At 39.3% G+C, this 20316-nt stretch overlaps 1 protein-coding gene across 4 annotated transcripts in view; it reads right to left on the bottom strand.

Moving 5' to 3' along the window:
• Window positions 1-20316, bottom strand: part of GHR (growth hormone receptor) — a 270645-nt gene that overhangs the window by 30987 nt on the left and 219342 nt on the right. The window lies entirely within an intron of this gene.

Below are 20316 nucleotides of genomic sequence, written 5' to 3'. Positions count from 1 at the left end.
TGACTTGCTTGGGAAAAGCCTGGACGGGCTCCTGAAGGGGACGTGGTAATGTGCACGATGGTGGCCGTGAGCCCCAGATGCAGGCACTGGTATCAGATGGGACAAGGGATATGGCCTGGGACCATGGCATCCACTACGGGGCCTTTCCTCCTTTTATGGTTTATTTATTTTATTTATTTATTTAAATAAAGAGCCACTTATGTTTGCATTCTTTAAAAAGATTCAGCCAGTATACCCATTAGGTAGATGATGACTGAAAAACTTCTGCATACTTATGTGTCAACTCTTATTTGGGAAGCGGTGATTGCCTCCTAGTGTTAGGCTATTAGCCCAAACACCTCCACATGGATGAAATTTGCAGCAGACAAGTCTGAGGCAAAAACAGATTTTTTGTATATCATTTTTCATTGTTCTCTGATTTCCACAGCCATTTGGGAGATGGTCAAGCTTCTTTTTTCTTTTTTTCCTCCTTACGGGATTAGTCTTCCGTTAGATTGTAAACGTAATATATTTGTTCTCTGATCTAAAGCTCTCATCTCTAGGCAACAGGGAGACTCTCAGATTTTACGTATCTTTATGAACACTTTAAAACACAATTTAGAAATAAATAGCAGGCAGCCAAACACATAAAAACCCCTAATTGCAAGTTCCAGGTTCCTTTCTGGTGCTCTGAATCAAAACATGCCTCTTTTCCCCTTTGTCAGCAAAATCCTAACAAATGGGATGTTCTAAACCTTCTAAATAAATCCATCATTCAGCCATCCACTCAACAAACACTAAACATCTACTTTGTTCCAGGCCCTCTCCCAAGAGTAGAGCAGGAAATAAAACTAACGTTCTGGTCCTTGTGGGGTTTCTCTTTTAGTGGAGGACAGGGGAATCCGTGTAGAAAGATGAGCAGGGTAAGAAGATAAGGGGCTGGGAAATGGAGACCCCATCCTCCTTCTGCTAATACCCATATAAATGCAGCCAAAAAGCTCAGGCTGGGGAAATGTGTCCTCGTTTTAGAACATCTGCTGTCCCAAACTGTCTGGTCACAGGTAAATGAATCTTCAAGAGATCCTGAGTAGCAGATAAGTCCTCTGCCCTGAGAATACATATTGGGAGTGACAGAATGTCTTAATGAAATTCCATAGTCACACCATTGTAAGAGATTCCTTTTTCTGTATTAACTAAGAGATTCACAAGAGTTTCGGGGCCTGGATAGGATCTGCTTGGTCCCAAGGGCAGGTGCTCAGCCCTCTAGGTGGTCAGCATTTACAAACCTCTCTGAGAGTACTGACATGTAGGATCTGCTACAATCGAAGAGAGTGAAAAAGGTGTGTGTTTTGTTAGGTAAGCGCCCATTATACAGTAGAGTACCTGGAAAAGTTCCTTTTTCTATTAGCTGAAGCACTGAAAAGGTTGGTTTCAGATCATCCAAGAATATAAGCGATTAATAGAACATATTTCAGCCACAAGTATTTTTAATGCCTGCAGGTTTGAGGAGACTATTGCAGATTCTGGTTACTCCTCCACACAGAAGTTTAAGAAGAGGGAATGCACTGGATTACAAATTCAGAGATCTATGTTTGAGTCCTGGCTCTGCTACTCTCAGCCCCCATCTTCCCAAGCCATTTGGACCTCAGTCTCCTCAACAGAGATGCTGGAAGAGATGAGATTCAAGCTACTAAACAACTTCACTTTTATAATAAATAACACGTACTACCATTAATAATAATGTACACAACTAAAACACAATTTTAGCATTTAAGCTGAAACAACCAGAGAACAACAAAAGCAAACACCATTGAGGTTGTCATATTCCCTGTGCAACAAGCCTACCACATAATGGCAAGAATAGTAAACCCAACCCAAAAACTTGAAACAGAAAAGAAAAGTTTGCTAGCTGGGGAGAAAAAAAACTTAAAAAAATTAATTTGAAACACATTTTTATTGCTTAAACTTAGTCCGCTTGTTTATTCTGTTTCATTTTAACTCCAGATGTATAGAAAGCTCCCTATTATCTTCTCATTCTAAATAAGAAATAGGAAATTTATGGTTCATGGCTGTGATGCTAATGTTATGTAGTATGTACTCAAAGAAGAACTCTGATACAGGCATAGTGCAGCCAGACTATTTTAAATGTCTGTTTCACTGCATGTCCTCCTTTCCCTACCTTCCTCCTTTCTTTCTCTTTCCTTTCACTCTCTTCTCCTTCCTTCCTTCTTCCTTTCATGTCTGGGTATGTGCCATTAAGTGCTGTAGCAGACAGACTCTCAGATGGCCCCTATGATCCCTGTTTCCTGTTATTTACAAGATTTTGTATTTCATCTCCTTGAATAATTTGCTAATCTACTCTACTCTAATCTAATCTAATCTACAGAATATGGCAGGATTGTGGGGATGTCATATCTGTGATTAGGCTAGACTGTGACTTCCATCTTGGCAGCAGATTCTCATTCTTGTTGGTTTTGATGAAGCAAACTGCTGTGTTGGTGGAAACCACATGATGAACAACTGAGAGTGGCCTCTGATCAGTAACTAGCAAGTCGAACAACTCTTGAAGACCTGAATCTTGCCAACAACCATGGAAGCTGATCCTTTCCCAGTCCAGCCTTCAGAAGAGACCACAGCCCTGGCAAACACTTTGATTACAGCCTTGTGAAAAAGTGTGAAGCAGAGGTCCCAGAAGATGGGTTAATTTAGAGGAAGGGCAGGGAATAATATTAATGCTGTTTATACAGAATAAATGAATCCAGTATATCAGAAGTTGAAAGCAGCATTCAACAATGGCATAAGCCACTTTTCTCAGCAAATGGAAGGTGTTGCAATGAGTGTGGTGAAAGTATGTAACTTTTTTGTTGAAGGCAAGAAGAACTATAGTGTAGCTGGCTGCTTAGCTCCTCAGTCACCTGCTGCTTCAGGTGTTATGACTGTGGCTGAAGACAGCTGGCATTCCTGAAGTTCAGCTCCTTAGCATCTTGTTGAGGTTTACCAAGGCTAAGGGGTACTGGCCTTAAAAATGAGTACCTCTCTGATTATGTCTGAAAATCCTAGTAGAAGTTCGTTTCATATCTCACTTAAAGACAACAAATGGCTACCATACATTCTCAGGTCCTCTCTGATGAGCCACAGCCAGTAATTTTTGAAGTATTAATAATTCCTGCTCTTTCATGAACTTTAGCCTAAACCTAGAGACCATATAGTTCAATATCCATTTATAGCAACTCTGAAAAAAATGCACTTGACAAGAGAGCCTAGCTTTGGCCCTAAATTGATTTTCACTAGGAGAAATGAGTGTTCTAACTCAAGTGGTCTCACATTCTGAAAAAAAGTTAAGATTAACACTGATCAGCATTCAACATCCTGACAATAGATTTGGAATTCATTTTTATTTTCTCTTTGGAGTCTTCATTTTGGGAATGAGGATTTTGACTTGCAACTGCATATTTATTTATTTATTTTTAATTATTTATTTCTTTTCAGTGTAACAGAATTCATTGTTTATGCACTATACCCAGTCCTCCACGCAATACGTGCCCTCTGTAATACCCACCACCTGGCTCCCCCAACCTCCCACCCCCTGCCCCTTCAAAGTCCTCAGATTGTTTTTCAGAATCCATAGTCTCTCATGGTTCATCTCCCCTTCCAATTTCCCTCAACTCTCTTCTCCTCTCCATCTCCCCATGTCCTCCATGTTATTTGTTATGCTCCACCAATAAGTGAAACCATATGATAATTGACTTTCTCTGCTTGACTGATTTCACTCAGCATAATCTCTTCCAGTCCTGTCCATGTTGATACAGAAGTTGGGTATTCATCCTTAATGAAGGAGGCATAATACTCCATAGTGTATTTGGACCACATCTTCCTTATCCATTCGTCCGTTGAAGGGCATCCTGGTTCTTTCCACAGTTTGGTGACCATGGCCATTGCTGCTATAAACATTGGGGTGCAACTACATATTTATTTTAGTTATTGTTACATACATCATGTAACATGTTACATACATCACCTTCCATATTATATCACATTGAATACTTTACATATATTGCCTCCTTTAATACTGACAGTAATTCCAGAAGGTGGGCATAATTCCAGAGGTGTTCACTTAGAAATAGGTGAAGAACTGGAGTTTAGGGAAGTGAGTGTCCCTGTTTTTACTGCTGTACATAGCAGAGATGGGATTAAAATACAGGTTTGTGTGATTTCAAACCTAAAAACAGCACCAGCAAAAAATAGCAGCTTTTTTGTTAGGCAATTTTCTCTTGCTTTTCAAAAAATTCCCAGAAGGGAAAAATGATAAGCTCAGATGTGCTCTTAATTCAATTCTCAGAAATCAGTAAGCTGGCGAACCCTAAGAGCAGCATTTTCTAATTGTAATTGCACACCGGAATCAACAGGGGAGCTTTTAAAAGATACTGATGCCTTGGCTTGCTCCCAGAGACGTGAGTCAATTTGGGGTGCAGCCTGGGTATCATGATTTTTAAAAGTTCCCCAGGTGCTTGCAATGTGTGGCACAGGTTGAGTGCCACTAGTATAGAGAAATAAATTATAAGCAAGCACTGAAAAGTTGGCTTTCCACATTATAAGGTTGTCTGATCAGTTCTAGCAGAGATTTGTATCAAGAGAGACCTTTGGTTTGGGTGCCTGGCTGGGCCAGTCAGTAGAGCATGTGACTCTTGATCTTGGGGTTGTGAGCTGAAGCGCCACGTTGGGTGTACAGCTTGAAAAAGAAAAGAGTGATATGTAGTATAAACTCCCATGAGTATAGTGTAAGAGGGTGTGGGAAGGATATGAATATTAATTATTACCTCAGAAGAGTAAATGATGAACAGTGGAGAACCATGAGATATTTTATATATACGGGCCTATGGTGCATATCTAAATGCTAATCCAAGTTTCCGATAGACTATCAATTGGTAATGGGAATTAATTAAGAAGTTAAACTGGTATTCCTACTGAAACTATTATTTAGAGAGCTTGAAGAGAGTTTTGCTGAATTCTTTGATCAAATGTTGATATTGATAAAATGTTGACTGAGTGACAGTGTGTTCAAACTACACCAACAGAAGGACAGTGTCAGAGAGAGCTGGAGGCACTGCTGGTTGCAACATGTCATCATTGACAGTGGCCGTGCTGCCACCGTCAGTCAGACTTGTTGGGCTGGACAAAGCTGGCTCCCTTCTTCACTGCCCAGTAGCTCTCTCCTTGGAAGAAGATGGTCTTCCTGACAGTACCCAGAGAAAGGGACATCAAACAGCTCTTACACAATGAAGTAGTCTGTGTTCTTACCCTCCCTCACCAGACATACTTTTCTATCCTCTACTCATGACAAAGCAGAAACAAAACAAAGGAAATCACACACCAGTTCCCAATGTTTGCTTGTGCTGAGTGTTAGGAGAGAGGGAAGAAGAGGAGCAAATGAAGTGGGAGGGGAGGGTTGGCAGCGAAGGACAACCTTCTTCAGAGAGCTCCGGATTGTGTGGTGCGTGCAGCCCCTGCTCTGAAATGTGGTACCTCCAACACATCATGTCATGTGGACCATCTGCTGTCAACAGTCCCAGGCCCTGGTTATTGTCCCCGAACAGAAGCTGAGGAGGTGGATACCTTGTGTGGGGGCAGGAGCTAGAAGGGAAAAACCTTCCCCTTTGACCAAAGGGTAACTAAATACAATCAGTTGAGAATTTCCTTTTGAGTTGGGCAGCAGCTCGGCGATACAATGAGTCCTTAATATGACTAAGAATTAAAACCTGTAAAGACAGACTAAAGAAAACAATTTTATGGAATAAATTTCAAACATGATTTTGATCATAAAAGATGAAAGAAGTGATAAGACCAAATCAAAGTATGTAGTTATATGTGCATGGACAATGAAGGGGGAAATACGATAATGAGAGAAAAGCAAGACAAACATTGGACCAAATGACTTTTGGTCACCAAATTCCTAATTGGTGGGTCTGAGATCTGCTAAGAGTAATCATGTGTTTGCTGTTATTATTCCCATCCTTGCAAGTCAGGTGTGATTGTCAGTTCATGATTTGTTACCTGTTGTTACCCAAGAAGAGTAGATGATGAACATATTGCTAAATGTGAAATTCATCCTGCATTTTACATATAATTCTAAGTCCACTAGTGCCAGCTGAAACACTTGAGGTATATGTGGTCATATAGTGACAGCTACTTCCTTTGCTGGTTAGAGGTGATTTCTGTGGTTGTCTTTTAGACCATCATAACTTATTGAAGTCTGAGTAGTAGATAATTGGAGGGTGTTGCTATATTATCAATTTAAATTTAAAAAAAATCCAAGCAAAGTCTTTCTCTGTGTGTTCTTGAGAAGCGATTAAAATTCCTCACGCTGCAAGGAAAATTATCAGTGCCGCACACAGACACTGTGGGTCTGGCTGAAGAGGATCTCTGGAATATTAAGAATGCTATTTGATGCTTTTCTCCAGTGATCTGGGTACTCTGGAATCACTGCACAAGCCTTATCAGCTTCTTGGCAATGGTTTTTCCAGAAAAAGCTCATTAAAGTTGAAATGGACCTGGGAGAGTACTGGTTATGTCACGATGAGTCCATCCAATGATTCCACCTCTCTAAGCCAAAGCCTCCCTGAATAGAATGGGCTGGGTGGTTGAATCATACTTTAAAAAAAAATTATGTGTCATTTTCTTGCAAGGGAAATGCAGCCTAAATAATTGTCAGGGCTTCCTGGGGACGAAGTTCTGCGTGGAGTGGTGATGAGTTTTGCACAGTGCTTGTAAATACTTAGATCGAGAGGACTAGACCCCCTAGACCCCCTCCCCTAGCTTGTGGGGGTCCTCCCTTTTGAAGATCTGCTTTGAGGCCACACATCCTTCTCCAAAGTACTCTTACCATTTCCAGAGTGCTCTTCTGTATGAAAAGCTTCAGGAAATCAGTGATTCCTCCAACTAAGAGAACCTTTTACCTATCCCCTTTTACAGACGGTCATGTAATTGATGGATGCTGTTCTGTCAAAATACAGTAAAAGAAATTTGTACACTTCCTGGTTGGACACTATTGTCAAGAGGAACTGAAGAGCCTTATAATATAATCTCAGCAAGCACAACTAAAAAAAAAAAAAAAACAGCGGTGCCTGGGTGGCTCAGTGGGTTAAAGCCTCTGCCTTCAGCTCAGGTCATGATCCCAGGGTCCTGAGATCGAGCCCCACTTCGGGATCTCTGCTCAGCAGGGATCCTGCTTCCCCCTCTGTCTCTGCCTGCCTCTCTGCCTACTTGTGATCTCTGTCTGTCAAATAAATAAAATTTTTAACAAACAAACAAAACCTGGTCAGTGTTTTTGTTTTTTTAACCTATGGAATTGATGAGCAGTTATGGAACCACAAATAGTGAGTTTGTAGGCTACTGGCAAACACGGCCTTATATTAATGGTAGATATTGGCAAAAAATTTAATAAAGTATTTCATAGTGGACAATACTTTATGTAAGGAATTCACCTTCCTACCTGCTTTCCTTTACAGTTCCCTGAGGAACTGAGGAGGGCATCACTGTAAGATCCAGGTACTTTGTGGTTTAGAGCGGAGAACAAGAATCCACAAGCTCTTGACCCAAATGTTCATTTCCCTCTATTTTAAATTACAGTCTAGCATACTTTTAACAATGGATTCCTGGTTCATTTAAAAAATGGTAGGGCTCACTAAAATAAAGGCTAAGTGAGCATGCCCAGTTACTTTCAGATGAATGTCAAATCAGCTGAACTTGGTCGTTATTATCTTGGAGAATTGTTTACGGCACACGTGGTCCGGCAGGGAATTTAACCGCACACAGGCTGTAGAGACAGCTCACATAGGCAGCAACATCAGGATGCAGAGTGTGTGTGTGCGTGCGCTGTTATTATTTATTTATTATTTATTTAAGCATTTATCTTTTTAACAAAACTTGCTTTATGTTGCTTAATTTAGTTTCATGGAATATTTTACAAGAATTTATTTTCCTTCTTAAATACTTATGATTGAATATAATTAATCCTAGTTTTCAACACTCAGGGGCATTAATCAATGATCTCTCTCCTCCATAGCATGTCTCTGGTGCATTTAGTTTACTTAGTGTTTTCACATTTTTTCATTTACTTGTCCTGGACACAGTGAGCATATACTCTCCAAGCTGATTTAAAATATTCTCAAAAAATATATTTTTCTGGCGGGGAGCCTGGGTGGCTCAGATGATTGAGTGTCTGCCTTCAGCTCAGGTCATGATCTCCAGGACCTGGGATCCAGCCCCATGTCGGGCTCCCAGCTCAGTGGGGAGCCCGCTCCTTCCTTTCCCTCTGCTTGTGCTCTCTCTCACTCTCTCTGTCTCTCAAATGAATAAATAAAACTCTTTAAAAAAATTAAAAAAAATGTCTTCTCTCTTTTTCCTAGATTTCAGAGGCTCTTTACCCATCAATTTTCTTAAAAACAACCAGGCTTCTCAGGTAGAATGACAAAGGCACTATTTTCCTTGGTGTTTTTTCCTCTGGCTAGAGAGGCAGATGTGCCAAGACAGCTACAGCAGCCCCAAGTTCCAATAGTGTAGTCCGCTGGAACGTGGAAACAGGAACATCATCTTGAAGACATGCACTTACTGTCCTGCAGAACTAACCTAGGACTTACTGCCCTGCAGAACTAAGCTAGGAAATAGAACTGTCATGGTTTCATTGTTTAAAAACACTTTTTATTCTATATAGCATGGTTTTGAGATGTCTAAGAAACAATTAGCACTACATTCAGTAAAATTTGTTTTCTGCTTGGTTAAGGGAAGGGGCATCTTAGATAATAGATCAAATAATTATATATATATATATAATAAAATAATTAACTATATTTGTATTATAATATAATCAAATATTAAAGATAATATAATAAATTAATTAAAATATAAGGCAAGATGACTGATCGAAGTAATTAGAGCCCCTGGGAAGAATGTAATATACTACAGCCGCTATAGAAAAAGAGTTTAGCAGCTCCTCAAAAAAGTTAAAAACAGAGTTAGCATGTGATCCAGCAATTCCACTCCTAGGTGTATATCCAAGAGGACAGAAAACACATGTTCACACAAAAACTTGTACAAGTATGTTCATAGTAGCATTATTCACACTAATAAAAAATAGAAATAACCCACATGGCTATGAACTGATGAAGAGATAAGCACAATGTGGTATAGACACAGAAAACTATGTAGCCACAAAAAGGAATAAAGTGTCGATACATGCTATAACACGGATGACCCCTGAAAGCATTTTTTTTCATGAATGAAGCCAGACACAACAGGGCACATATTATATTACTCCATCTATATAGAATGTCCAGACTAGGCGAATTCATAGAGACAGAAAGTAGATTGGTAGTTGCCAGGAAATGAGGGAAAGGCAAGTTGGAAGTGAGTACTAACGGGCACAGGGTTTTTTTTCATGTTAAAAGAATGGAAATGGGACTTGAATTGGTAGTGGTGATGGTTACAAAACACTGGGAATATATGAAAAACTACTTTTAAATGGTTAAAAAAGCAATTTTTAAAATGTGAGTTTTAGCTCAGGAAGAAAATCTATCTAAATGCACAAAGCAACAAGTCACACTTAACACTAAGATTTACCACATGTAATTTTTATTTTTTCTAAGCCTCTACTGGACACCTCTTCAATTTGAAAATCACTTTTTGTTAATTTTAACTTTAATCTCACTCTCACAAAAACAGGGATTGTAACTCACTAAATGAAAGAAAATAATTCCCTGGTCATATGAAAATATCCTTGATGAACCTTAACTAAAGCTCTTGTGAATGGGATTGTCTGGTTCCTTTTTTTTTTTTTAAGTATTTTAAAAAAGATTTATTTATTTATTAGAGAGAGAGAGCATGAGCATGAAAGTGGGGGGAGGGGCAGAAGGAGAGAATCCAAGCAGACTCCCTGCTGAGCAGACTCCCTGCATGGATCTCAAGATCCGTGAGATCGTGATCTGAGGCAGAACAGAGTCAGATGCTTAACTGACTGAGCCACCTGGGTGTCCTGAGGTTGTCAGGTTCTATTTAATGAGATGACCCAAATTCCTGAAAACCAGTAGCTAAAGGGGGTCTATAGGCAGAGTGGACATGTTCCATGCTGGAATCACCCAAGGAATTTAAAAATATGCTGATGCCTGAGTCCCATCCTTCAAGATTCAATTTTAATTGGTAATTTATGAAATGACCATTTAATCATTGGAGTTTTAAAAGTTCGCCAGTGATTTTCAAGGCTGGCAGAAGGTACGAACCATGGACTTCTTTCTGTCTTTCCCCTTCTGAGCCCAGAAGACACTGTGCTGGTTTTTCACAACTGGAGCCTCTGGTCTGGTTCTCATATGCAAGTTTTTGGCCAGAAACAGGAGGAAAAAGTAAGTGTGGGGGCATTCTAATCCAAGCCTAAAAGTATGGCAGTGCTTTGCCAACATTGCATCTCGGTCACTGAAAAATATGAACCTCCTGAAGTCTAAGGGAAACCCTCGATTGCCAGAAGAAACCAACTGACAAATGAGACTTTATTTTCCCCATCTTGTAATTTTGTTGAGGCCAGTTAATCCTCACTGATGATGACGATGTACTCTGTTATGTAATTTCATGTCTAGGGTTAGGAGCTCCAAAGGCAATCACACTGAAGTTTTTTTGTTTTAGGATTTATAGCTGCATTCACTGTTGAGTCATTCATGGGTTCCCTCATTCAACAAACAATCATTGAGCACCTGCTTATACAGGCCAGATTTCAGCTTAATACCTTCATTTGCTGGAACACTGTTTCTTGGTCCAAGGATCACGGCACACCAGACAAACTGTCTTACATAAACAGGCTGGCTCAGTTCCCCGAGAAAGAGAGTCAACTTGGTCGTTCTTTCTTAACTTTTGCTCTGTGTACACGGTCTTGCTTGGTGGTCTTGCTGCCACCACTTTAGGATTCTGAAGTCTATATTTGGATTTAAAAATGTTCTATGTGTATGTTTCTATGTCTACAAAAGAATGGCCAAATACGAAAGATGACAAATACAAAGATAAATATGGTATACGTGGACATGATCTCCAAAACGCAGGAACAGAGACCATTTTTTCTATAAATATACACATGTTTCTCAAGAACATACCTTGTCATTCTCTCATGTGCATGTTTTAATTGTTAATGATTTTAAGGTATTTACTGGGTCAGGAAAGCAGTTGTGTTATGCTTCATTCTAAACTAAGGGTTCTCAACCAGGGATGAATCTCCATCCCAGAAAACATGGGGCAGTGTCTGGAGACATCTGTAATAGTCACAACTCAGGGTGGGGAGGTGTCCTACTACCATTTAACAGGGAGCAGCCAGGGATCTCATGAAAGATGATGCACAGGCCCCACAACAAAAAATTCTCTGGTCCAGAATGTCAGTAGTGCCCTGCTTCAAGCAAATAAAGCCATTAAATTATGAAATCGTTCTCCCAAATTCAAAGATGTGTTCATGGTGAAAAAAACGAATATAAAATTCTAAGTTTCCAATCTATCCCTTTACATCTCTAAACTCTTTTTCTACTCCACAAAGAAAAAAACCTCGCTTTAAAAAAAATATTTTATTTATTCATTTGAGAGAGAGAGAGATCACAAGTAGGCAGAGCAGCAGGCAGAGAGAGAGTGGGAAGCAGTCTCCCTGCTGAGCGGAGAGCCCGATGTGAAGCTTGATCCTAGGACCCTGAGATCATGACCTGAGCTGAAGGCAGAGGCTTAACCCACTGAACCACCCAGGTGCCCCAAAGATCTTGCATTTTTAAGTCCTTCATATTTTGTTTTGTTTTCTTTGTTTTTTGTTTTTTAAAGAGGCTTCCGCACAGAAGTTCCAAGTTTCAGTTAATCAAGAAGCATTTATACAGCATCTGCTATGTGCAGGGCACTCTTCTTTGGGTGCAATGGGGACTGTAAAAATAAAATGACACATGGATTCTGCCTTGGAAGAATTAGATAAGCTAGTACAGGAAATAATACATGTACATATGAGAAGTAACTAAAAATAAAAGGCAGTTAAAATAAAGATAATAACTGCTGTAAACAATCAGAGAAAGTAGTGATTACTAAGAGCTGAGCGCATAGGGACAGAAGGTTCCAAAGAGGACTAAGGAAAGGGTGATGAACTCATCCCAGATGGCCAACATGGACACACGCTGACAGATGATCACGCATGAAATGCCACTAGTGGTACATCTGTACGCAAAGTTTTATTTAAGCTCTTACCTACTGAATCCGAATCTGCATTCTAACAAGATCCCAGCTTTATTTGTATGTAAAGACTGAGAAACATTGACTTAAGCCAACTGACCGCCAGCTAAGGGCTCCCATTGGACCAGGGGCTCTCAACTCTGGCTACGCATAGAATCACTTGGGGATCTTTAACAAAATACCTTCTAGAAATTTAATTAGGTTGGGTGATGTCTTACACAATGTTATTTGTCAATTATATCTAAAAACAACAACAACACTATTTTCAACATATTGAGGAAAAAGACTGGGGTGATGCCTGGGTATTGGTACTTCTCTGAATGCCCCACATGACTCTAAGGTACAACCAGATGGATTGAGGACCACTGGATTAGAACAGTGAGTTTCTATGTTAGATTAATGCAATGAATTCCCTAAGCAAATAGACTGGAAGTCCCCTCAACTGCCAAGTCCTACGAAAAACAAACCAAGTAAGAATTAGCAAGGTGAGGTGGCGTGCATTAAATGATCCAGGGGGAGCTGAACAAACCCACGTAGCAAGAGAATGTGATGTCAAGTGTCTCTATGTTGGCTTGCAGGGAAAGGCAGTGAAGTGGCAGCACAAGCTTCTCTTGTGGGTGACCTTGCTGGGTCTCTCAGTAAGGTCCAGCCTTAAATTCCACTTGTGTGGAGCAGAAACATATGCTCACAGCTGTGTCTCAAGGGTTCTAACGTTGCAGTTTCAAGTATATATGGCGGGGAGAGTGCAGCTGCCTTAATTGTGGGAGTCATGGAAGTTAGTGTTAGATTCTTTGCCATAATCCTGGGAGTGGAGCCAACTCTAGGCTCCAAGATGGCCCTGGGTCAGTCTACACAGGAGGACAGCCATACTCCCCTTTGTGGGAAACTTACGACTTCCCAGCAGAACACAATGTACCAAACCCTGGCATCACTTAACTGCAACAAATTTCCTAAGCCTCCACAGTTCTTCATTCATCTGCTCTTTCTGGAGCCCTTTGTTGGAGAGATCTCTGTTTTTTAGAGAGATGCTTCTCAGACTTTAATGTGTAAAGACGTCACCTAGGGACTTTGTTAAAATGAGATTTTGCATTTCTCAGAAGTTCTCAGATACTGCCGAGAATGCTGGTGACGCATTCTGAGGAGAAGAAGTTAGATCTGTGCTGTCCAAAATGATAGCTTCGAGCCTTATGTGGTTATTGAGCATTTGAGATAGGGTCAGTATGACTAAGGAATTGAATTTTTACTTTTATTAAGTTTTAAGGAGCTTGTATTCACATTTAAAAGTGAAACGGTACAGAGTATTTTCCATTACTATAGTAACTCTTGCTTCAGTAGGACTACATTTCACTTTACAGAAAATTCAGTGTTCCAATTGAGATGTGCTGTAAATGTGAAATACACACTAGATTTTGAAGAATTATTATGCAAAAATAACATAAAAATCTCATTAATGTTTTTATTAGACTGATTACATGCTGGAATGATACTAGTTTGGGTATACTGGGTAAGTAAGATACATTATCAAAATTAATTTTACCTGTTTTTTACTTTTTTTAATGTGACTACTAGGAAATTTGAAATTGCATCTGTAACTCCCATTATATTTCTATTTTATAGTGTTTGTTTAGATGGTAGAACTGCTTTTAAGGGAAAGCCCACATTTAATGAAAAAGGAAGAATTTAGAAAATATATTGCATCAGGCTTCAATGTGAAATACCTAAAAAGTTGCTAATTTGGCATATTATGATTATGGTATAGTGCTAACCCCCATTTCAACAAATCCATCCCCTCTGGTTCACTCTCCTGAGAAGGCTCAGAATTTTCATCTAGTTCACGGATGGTCAAGAACTCCTCAGAAGGAGACTCAACCTAACCTTCCTGACCAGAGACCCTAATATTCTAAAATTTTCTTTCCTACTTTGTTTTGTTTAAAACACACCCACCCCCATTTCCAATCTTAAATCCCTGCTACCTTAGGTAGGGCCAATATGGAGTAGTAGAAAGAGCCCTGGCTTAGAAGCCAGCTGGATTTGGGTTTGATTCCCAGGTGTGCAACTTACTAGAAATGTTACATAAATTTTCTAAGCCCCACCTTCCTCATGGATAAAATGAGAACAAAATACTTACACAGTTGATGAAAATTAAATCAGATTTACATATAGTACCTGGCACATGACTGGTTTTCAACAAAGAACCACCACCATTACTACAGGCAACAAATTCAGCAATTACTGTGGATAGGTAGATTCTGACTCTTTTATCTATTGACCTCCAAGGAAAATTCTGAAATATAAGAGGGCTTTATACCTTAGCCTAAAAGTATGCCTCACAATGAGAATCCAAAGCACTGGCACAGTGCATTTAGAAAGATATTTGGGAAAAGGCAAATCTCTTCATAATCCACCAAATGGAAGCCACCTTCTTATTCATGGACCCACTTGGTCTTAAATGTAAAACAAACTTAGCTCAGAAGTAATGGACTCCCAGTGTGCTTGGTTAAGTGTCAAACTCCTCTTTTGGCTCAGGTCATGGATAAACACATAAACACATCTTACCCTCATCATATGAAGCAAATAGGAAAAGCACCTATTATCAGAATCATATGTATTCCCTAAACACCAACACTGGATCCCCTCATGGAAATGAGAAACAGTCCCTGCTATTGTGAAGTTATTAGTCCCACAGAGAAATAAGATTGATACATATGCAACAATCCCCAAATAAAACATTTTAGGACATACTGGAATAGAAAATGAAGTATTTCAGGATATACTGAAGTAGCTGTATAGAACCGTATAAAGAAAGGGAAGACTAGTACAAGTTACAATAGACCTAGAACCTTTAATAGAGAAGTTCTGGTGGGAACTGCAGAAAAAAAAAATGGCAGTGCAGTTCAGGAGGCTGATCTTTTATAAGAGGGGTTATACTTCTACATGTGCCACTGTGACTTAAGGGAAGAAGTTAGATGCATATTGCTGAGTATCTCCTTATCCACTGGTGGACATTCCATTGGACAACTCTTAAGAATCATGGACCAGGGGCGCCTGGGTGGCTCAATGGGTTAAGCCTCCGCCTTCTACTTAGGTCATGATCTCAGGGTCCTGGGATTGAGCCCCGAATTGGGCTCTCTGCTCAGCAGGGAGCCTGCTTCCCCCTCTCTTTCCGCCTGCCTCTCTGCCTACTTGTAATCTCTCTGTCAAATAAACAAAATCTTAAAAAAAAGAAAAGAATCATGGTCCACATTTGCCGCTTTCTCTTCCAAGTCAGGCTTTCTGCTCCCTTCTAACCAAATGATGTATAAACACATAGAAGAGTTAGAGAGGCAACATTTATTTCAGACATAAAAGAGGATCCTGGGAATATGACTTTGACAGTGTCAGAAAGAAAATAGTTTTTATGCAGTCATGTCCTCTTAGAGCTAGAAGAGACCTTGATAGTCAGCGAGGCCACCACTTCATTTTACAGATGAAGAAAATGATGTTAAAAAAAAAAAGTGAATTGGCCAAGGTTGTAGAGCTCGTAAGAAGCCATACTGTGTGTTTCATTCCCTCCATGAAGTAAAAATCATGACCACTTATCATGGCCATTCTCATTTACTTATCTACTTCAGATCTACCAACATCTAAGGCCCCAAATTTCCAAATGTTAAATTTATGGAGAGCAAACCAAGCTTGATCCTGAGCCTAGACTCTACAACAATATTAAGACCATGTTCAGTATTCTAGTGATTAAAAAAACGGTCTCTGATGGGGCATTTTGAAAGCTTGTAAGAAACCATCAAAGCATTCTTTTAAGTACTAATGTCCAACCATGTAATGAGTCCACAATTCCAATGCATAATTAACCTATTTTACTATACTAGATGGCAGCAAACAGGTATCTAGGTGTATAATCAATTAGCTAGGATACTGAAAACTGGGTCTAAATTTGCCTGAATAAACTACGTTTTCATAAGTATTATGCTCTTGAACATTCTTAAAGAACTTGTGGTTTTTCATGTACATTTTTAAAAATTGAGTTTCCTCCTTAAACATAGTAGGGAGCTAAATTTTGAAGAACTGCTGTAATGTTGAATTGCATAATCACTGGTTCTTGAGTAGGTATGACAATATTTTATATATTTCTAGAAGCTTTCTCCTGGCCATCAGAGGCAGAGCAATAATCAAAGTGTAGGGGATAGGAAGTAGTGAAGAGAGGCCTGCAACAAGATGTTGAAAGATATGATATCAAGATTCATAGGACAGAAAAAGGGTATTAACAAAATCAGGTAGCGAATGATAGCAACAGAGGTTTTTAAAATTAGGAAAAATTAGAGGTTAGATGATCACCAATGGGACTGAAAGACTATCTATGTTATTCTAGATTATTGTCCACAAAATGGACCATGCAAGCCAATTCACTGGAGAATGAAAACACTAACACTTTCATTTCTATGCGTTGTGTATCTAAAATAGGAAACAAACGAAAGTTTACTAACACTAAACATTTGAGTTGCATGGAGCCTTCACTCAGCCAATGTGTCAGAGTCACAAATCATATTTAGTACGAGAGGAATCCTGCATAAAGAGTGGGAGGGCCACGGTTCTGAAGGTGGATAAGCAGTACTTTTACTTGACTCTTCATTTATGATATTATTATTTTTTTTTTACAGGTTCTATATGGCCCATTTAATGGAGAAACACATTATACTGATATTATGGTGGTTTGAAGTAACAAACAAGTGGCTTAAAATATTTACATAAAGAAATCTCATAATGAAGCTAATTCTAATGAAGCAAGCCTATGTCAAGGAGAAGGAAATGATGAGCTGACACTTTTCTTATTGTAGAATAAAGTCTAACCAAATCTGGTAGGAAGTTGACTTCCAAAATGGGAAATTATCCTAAAGGCCATTTGAAATATAGATTGGCACCGACTACAACTACTCTTTATTTTTTGAATCTCTAACTTGGTGTATCTTGTGAGCATCTTTTCATGTATGAGATATCTTTTCAGGTATGAGATAGTAATTAAAACCAAATATTGAAATAAAAGTAATACAGACCCAACTTTCAAATTGTGTTTTGTAAACCGTTAAATGAGGACTCTCCCTGCAAAAGAAGCAAACTTCTTGAAACTCACTGCAGGAAGTATTTTGTCCTATTAAACATTAAAGTTAAAATATTTTATAATATTGCTTGGTCCAACATTGTCAAGACTCTAAAACCTCTATTTTAAAATGAACAAAATATATTAGAATGTTGTGCATCTATATAATTTACAAATGTATAAATAATGCATATTGTGAGTTTGTGTTTAAAAATTGCTTTATTAATGGCATAGAGAATCCAAGTTTTAGGAACCTATGATTTTGGTAAACTACGGTAACCTATAATCTTTACAGATACATGAATAAAATGAGGCAAGAGGCTTAGGGACTATGTCCCTACAGAGAACAGATCCAAGGCACAGACCTGGGCCCCTCATCCTTTTACAACTCTCCATATTCCTTCCTCCATAAAGGATTGCTGTGTGGGAAGCATAAACAAAGGTAAAAGGAATACGAAGAGGAGGCATCTGCCCATCAGATAAAATGCAACTATGTGCAAAAGAAAGACTCAGATTTTAGAGCAGAAAGACACTACAGGATAAGCCAGATGCTTAGTCTTATAATTAAATCTTTTCACATGAACATTCATAAGCAAGTGGATTATAAGAAAATGCATTCACTATTTTGAATTCCACAGGAGAATGGGGAATGGCTTAAAAATAAAAGGTTGACATGGGTATGGAGTAAAGAGTCTGACATTGTGGGGCAAGCACAAGAGGAGTTCCCTTCCCTGATGAGGGGTTTCCATGGCCTTCATGGTTTTCTTCTATGTTGGCTCCCTTTTCTTTGTAGAGCTTGGCTAACGGGTCATAATGTCTGCATAAACTCTGGTACAGAAGATATACCCTTTCTATAGGCCAGTGTTTCCAAAGTGTGGTCCTACGAGTCTGAATTTCCTAAACCAGAACCACCTGGACAAACATCCAGATTCCTGGGTTTAACCCTACCTAATTCTACTGAGTCAAATTCTCTAGGAGGAGCTTAAGAATCACTATTTTTGATTCTCCTAATTCATTTATAAACTTTTAGGTCTCAATTCTCAGACTAAATGTGCTGTCTGGTAAACAGAAAAGATCAGAGGTTCCCCCACTGGTCTGAGATCATTAGGAGTTCATCTTCAAAGACTATTTTCATGTTATGAGCTTCTGTAAGATATAAAACTTCTGGCTCATAAAGAAAATGAAACATTAGACTTAGATACATTTAAGGAGAGATTGCAAATCTTCATTTTGAAAAGGACAATTTGTTTCATGTCTTCTGGGATAGGCCTTTGCCTACATGGTAGGTAGGGTATCAAGACAGATCCAGCTAATACTGTGTGCAACTATATTCCAGAAACACATACATTTAATGCCCAAGACAACCAGAGAAGACAGTTTGTAGATGGGAAGTGCAAAACCCTGAGAGGTTTCATGTCTTTCTAAATTCATCCAGTTGGTAAGAGGCAGAGGTGAGATTTGTACCAGATCTCTGAATTTAACACCAATACCACCAACAAAAATGCAGGCATTCCTTTTGACTATTTTATAGAACCACAATAACTTACAACAGAGGGGAAGAGAGGAATCTTGCTAGACAGATGACTTAGCACCCTTGAAGTTATAGGTCAACAAACAGGAAATATTCACTTGGTTTGAACTAGAACACAGAGTTCCTGTCTTAGAAATTTTATAGGACTGTCAACAGTGACAAGTGGTGGGGTCAGCTGTTGAGTTTCACATCTCCCAAGGACAGAGCAGGCTTACAATCCCTGAAGCATGGCTGAGCATTCATTTAAGAAGCCAGAGCTCTCAATTAGGAGCCACTGCTGCCACTTCCTATATCAACCACGATTTCTTGGGTGGTCTTCCAGTATGCTGCCATTATTAATATAACATTATTTATGGGCTTAGACAGGTCTTAGCACAGAGCAGCATGGTTGTTACATGCACTGAGTCAATACAGCTGCCATTACACTTGTTCACTTGCCCAGGATGTAATTTTAAAGCTTGTATTACTTTTTCTCCTGTTTTGTACTGGAATTTTTTGATCATCAGTCAGGTCTGAACTAGCTGAACAAACCTGAAGTTTAGAAAAAGGCAAGGGCGGTAGAAGGAGCTGAGGCTTTTGGGACAGTGTGTCCTGAGTCTGAATCCTTGCTTATTTGATTTTAGAAAAATAATATCTTTTCTTGAAGTTCGAGTTTCCTCAAATTCATTGAGCTGGGAATAGTAAGAGTAACTTTACTGGATTATTATGAGATTGAACTCTAAGAAGTGCCTGTATAAAATGTTTATCATCTCTCGCCCAGGGAATTTGGCAAACGTAATTCATATCCCAAAGCTGATGTAAATATAATTTTTATGATAAGAGATAACATTTATTGGTATGGCCACCTGTTAGATCCTGTCCTCAGAGATTTTGGTGTATTACTTCATTCAATCCATTCAACCTTAGTATGAGATGGGGACTAATGGTATACCACGGTAAAGATGGGAAGCACCATGCCCAGGAAGTCTCACTTTAAATCCCGTGCTCTCGGGGCACCTGGGTGGCTCAGTGGGTTAAACCTCTGCCTTCAGCTCAGGTCATGATCCCAGAGTCCTGGGATCGAGCCCTATATCGGGCTCTTTGCTCGGCGGCGAGCCTGTTTCCCTTCTCTCTCTGCTTGCCTCTCTGCCTACTTATGATCTCTGTCTGTCAAATAAATAAATAAAATCTTAAAAAAAAAAAATAAATCCCGTGCTCTCAACCTCTATAATCCAGATCTAGACTTAGATGTACTTCCCATTATTCTAGAAGAAGAGTTCCACATCAAGATGATGGAAGGAGGTGGCACAGTACAGTGGTAATGAGTCAAGTGCATGAGTTAGGATGCCTGGGTTTGAATCATCGCTCTGTACTTCTCAGCTGTGTGCGCTTTGGCAAGTCACTTAGTCTCCCTGTGCCTTCATCACCTCATCTATTAGATAAGGATAACAGCAGGATCCATTATGATGACTACTAATGTTTTAAAATACGTGAAATGCTTAGAACAGCA

This window comes from Mustela lutreola, chromosome 5 (assembly GCF_030435805.1).
Source record: "Mustela lutreola isolate mMusLut2 chromosome 5, mMusLut2.pri, whole genome shotgun sequence".
NCBI classification, from domain to species: domain Eukaryota; kingdom Metazoa; phylum Chordata; class Mammalia; order Carnivora; family Mustelidae; genus Mustela; species Mustela lutreola.
This window is presented reverse-complemented; position numbering and strand designations above follow the sequence as displayed.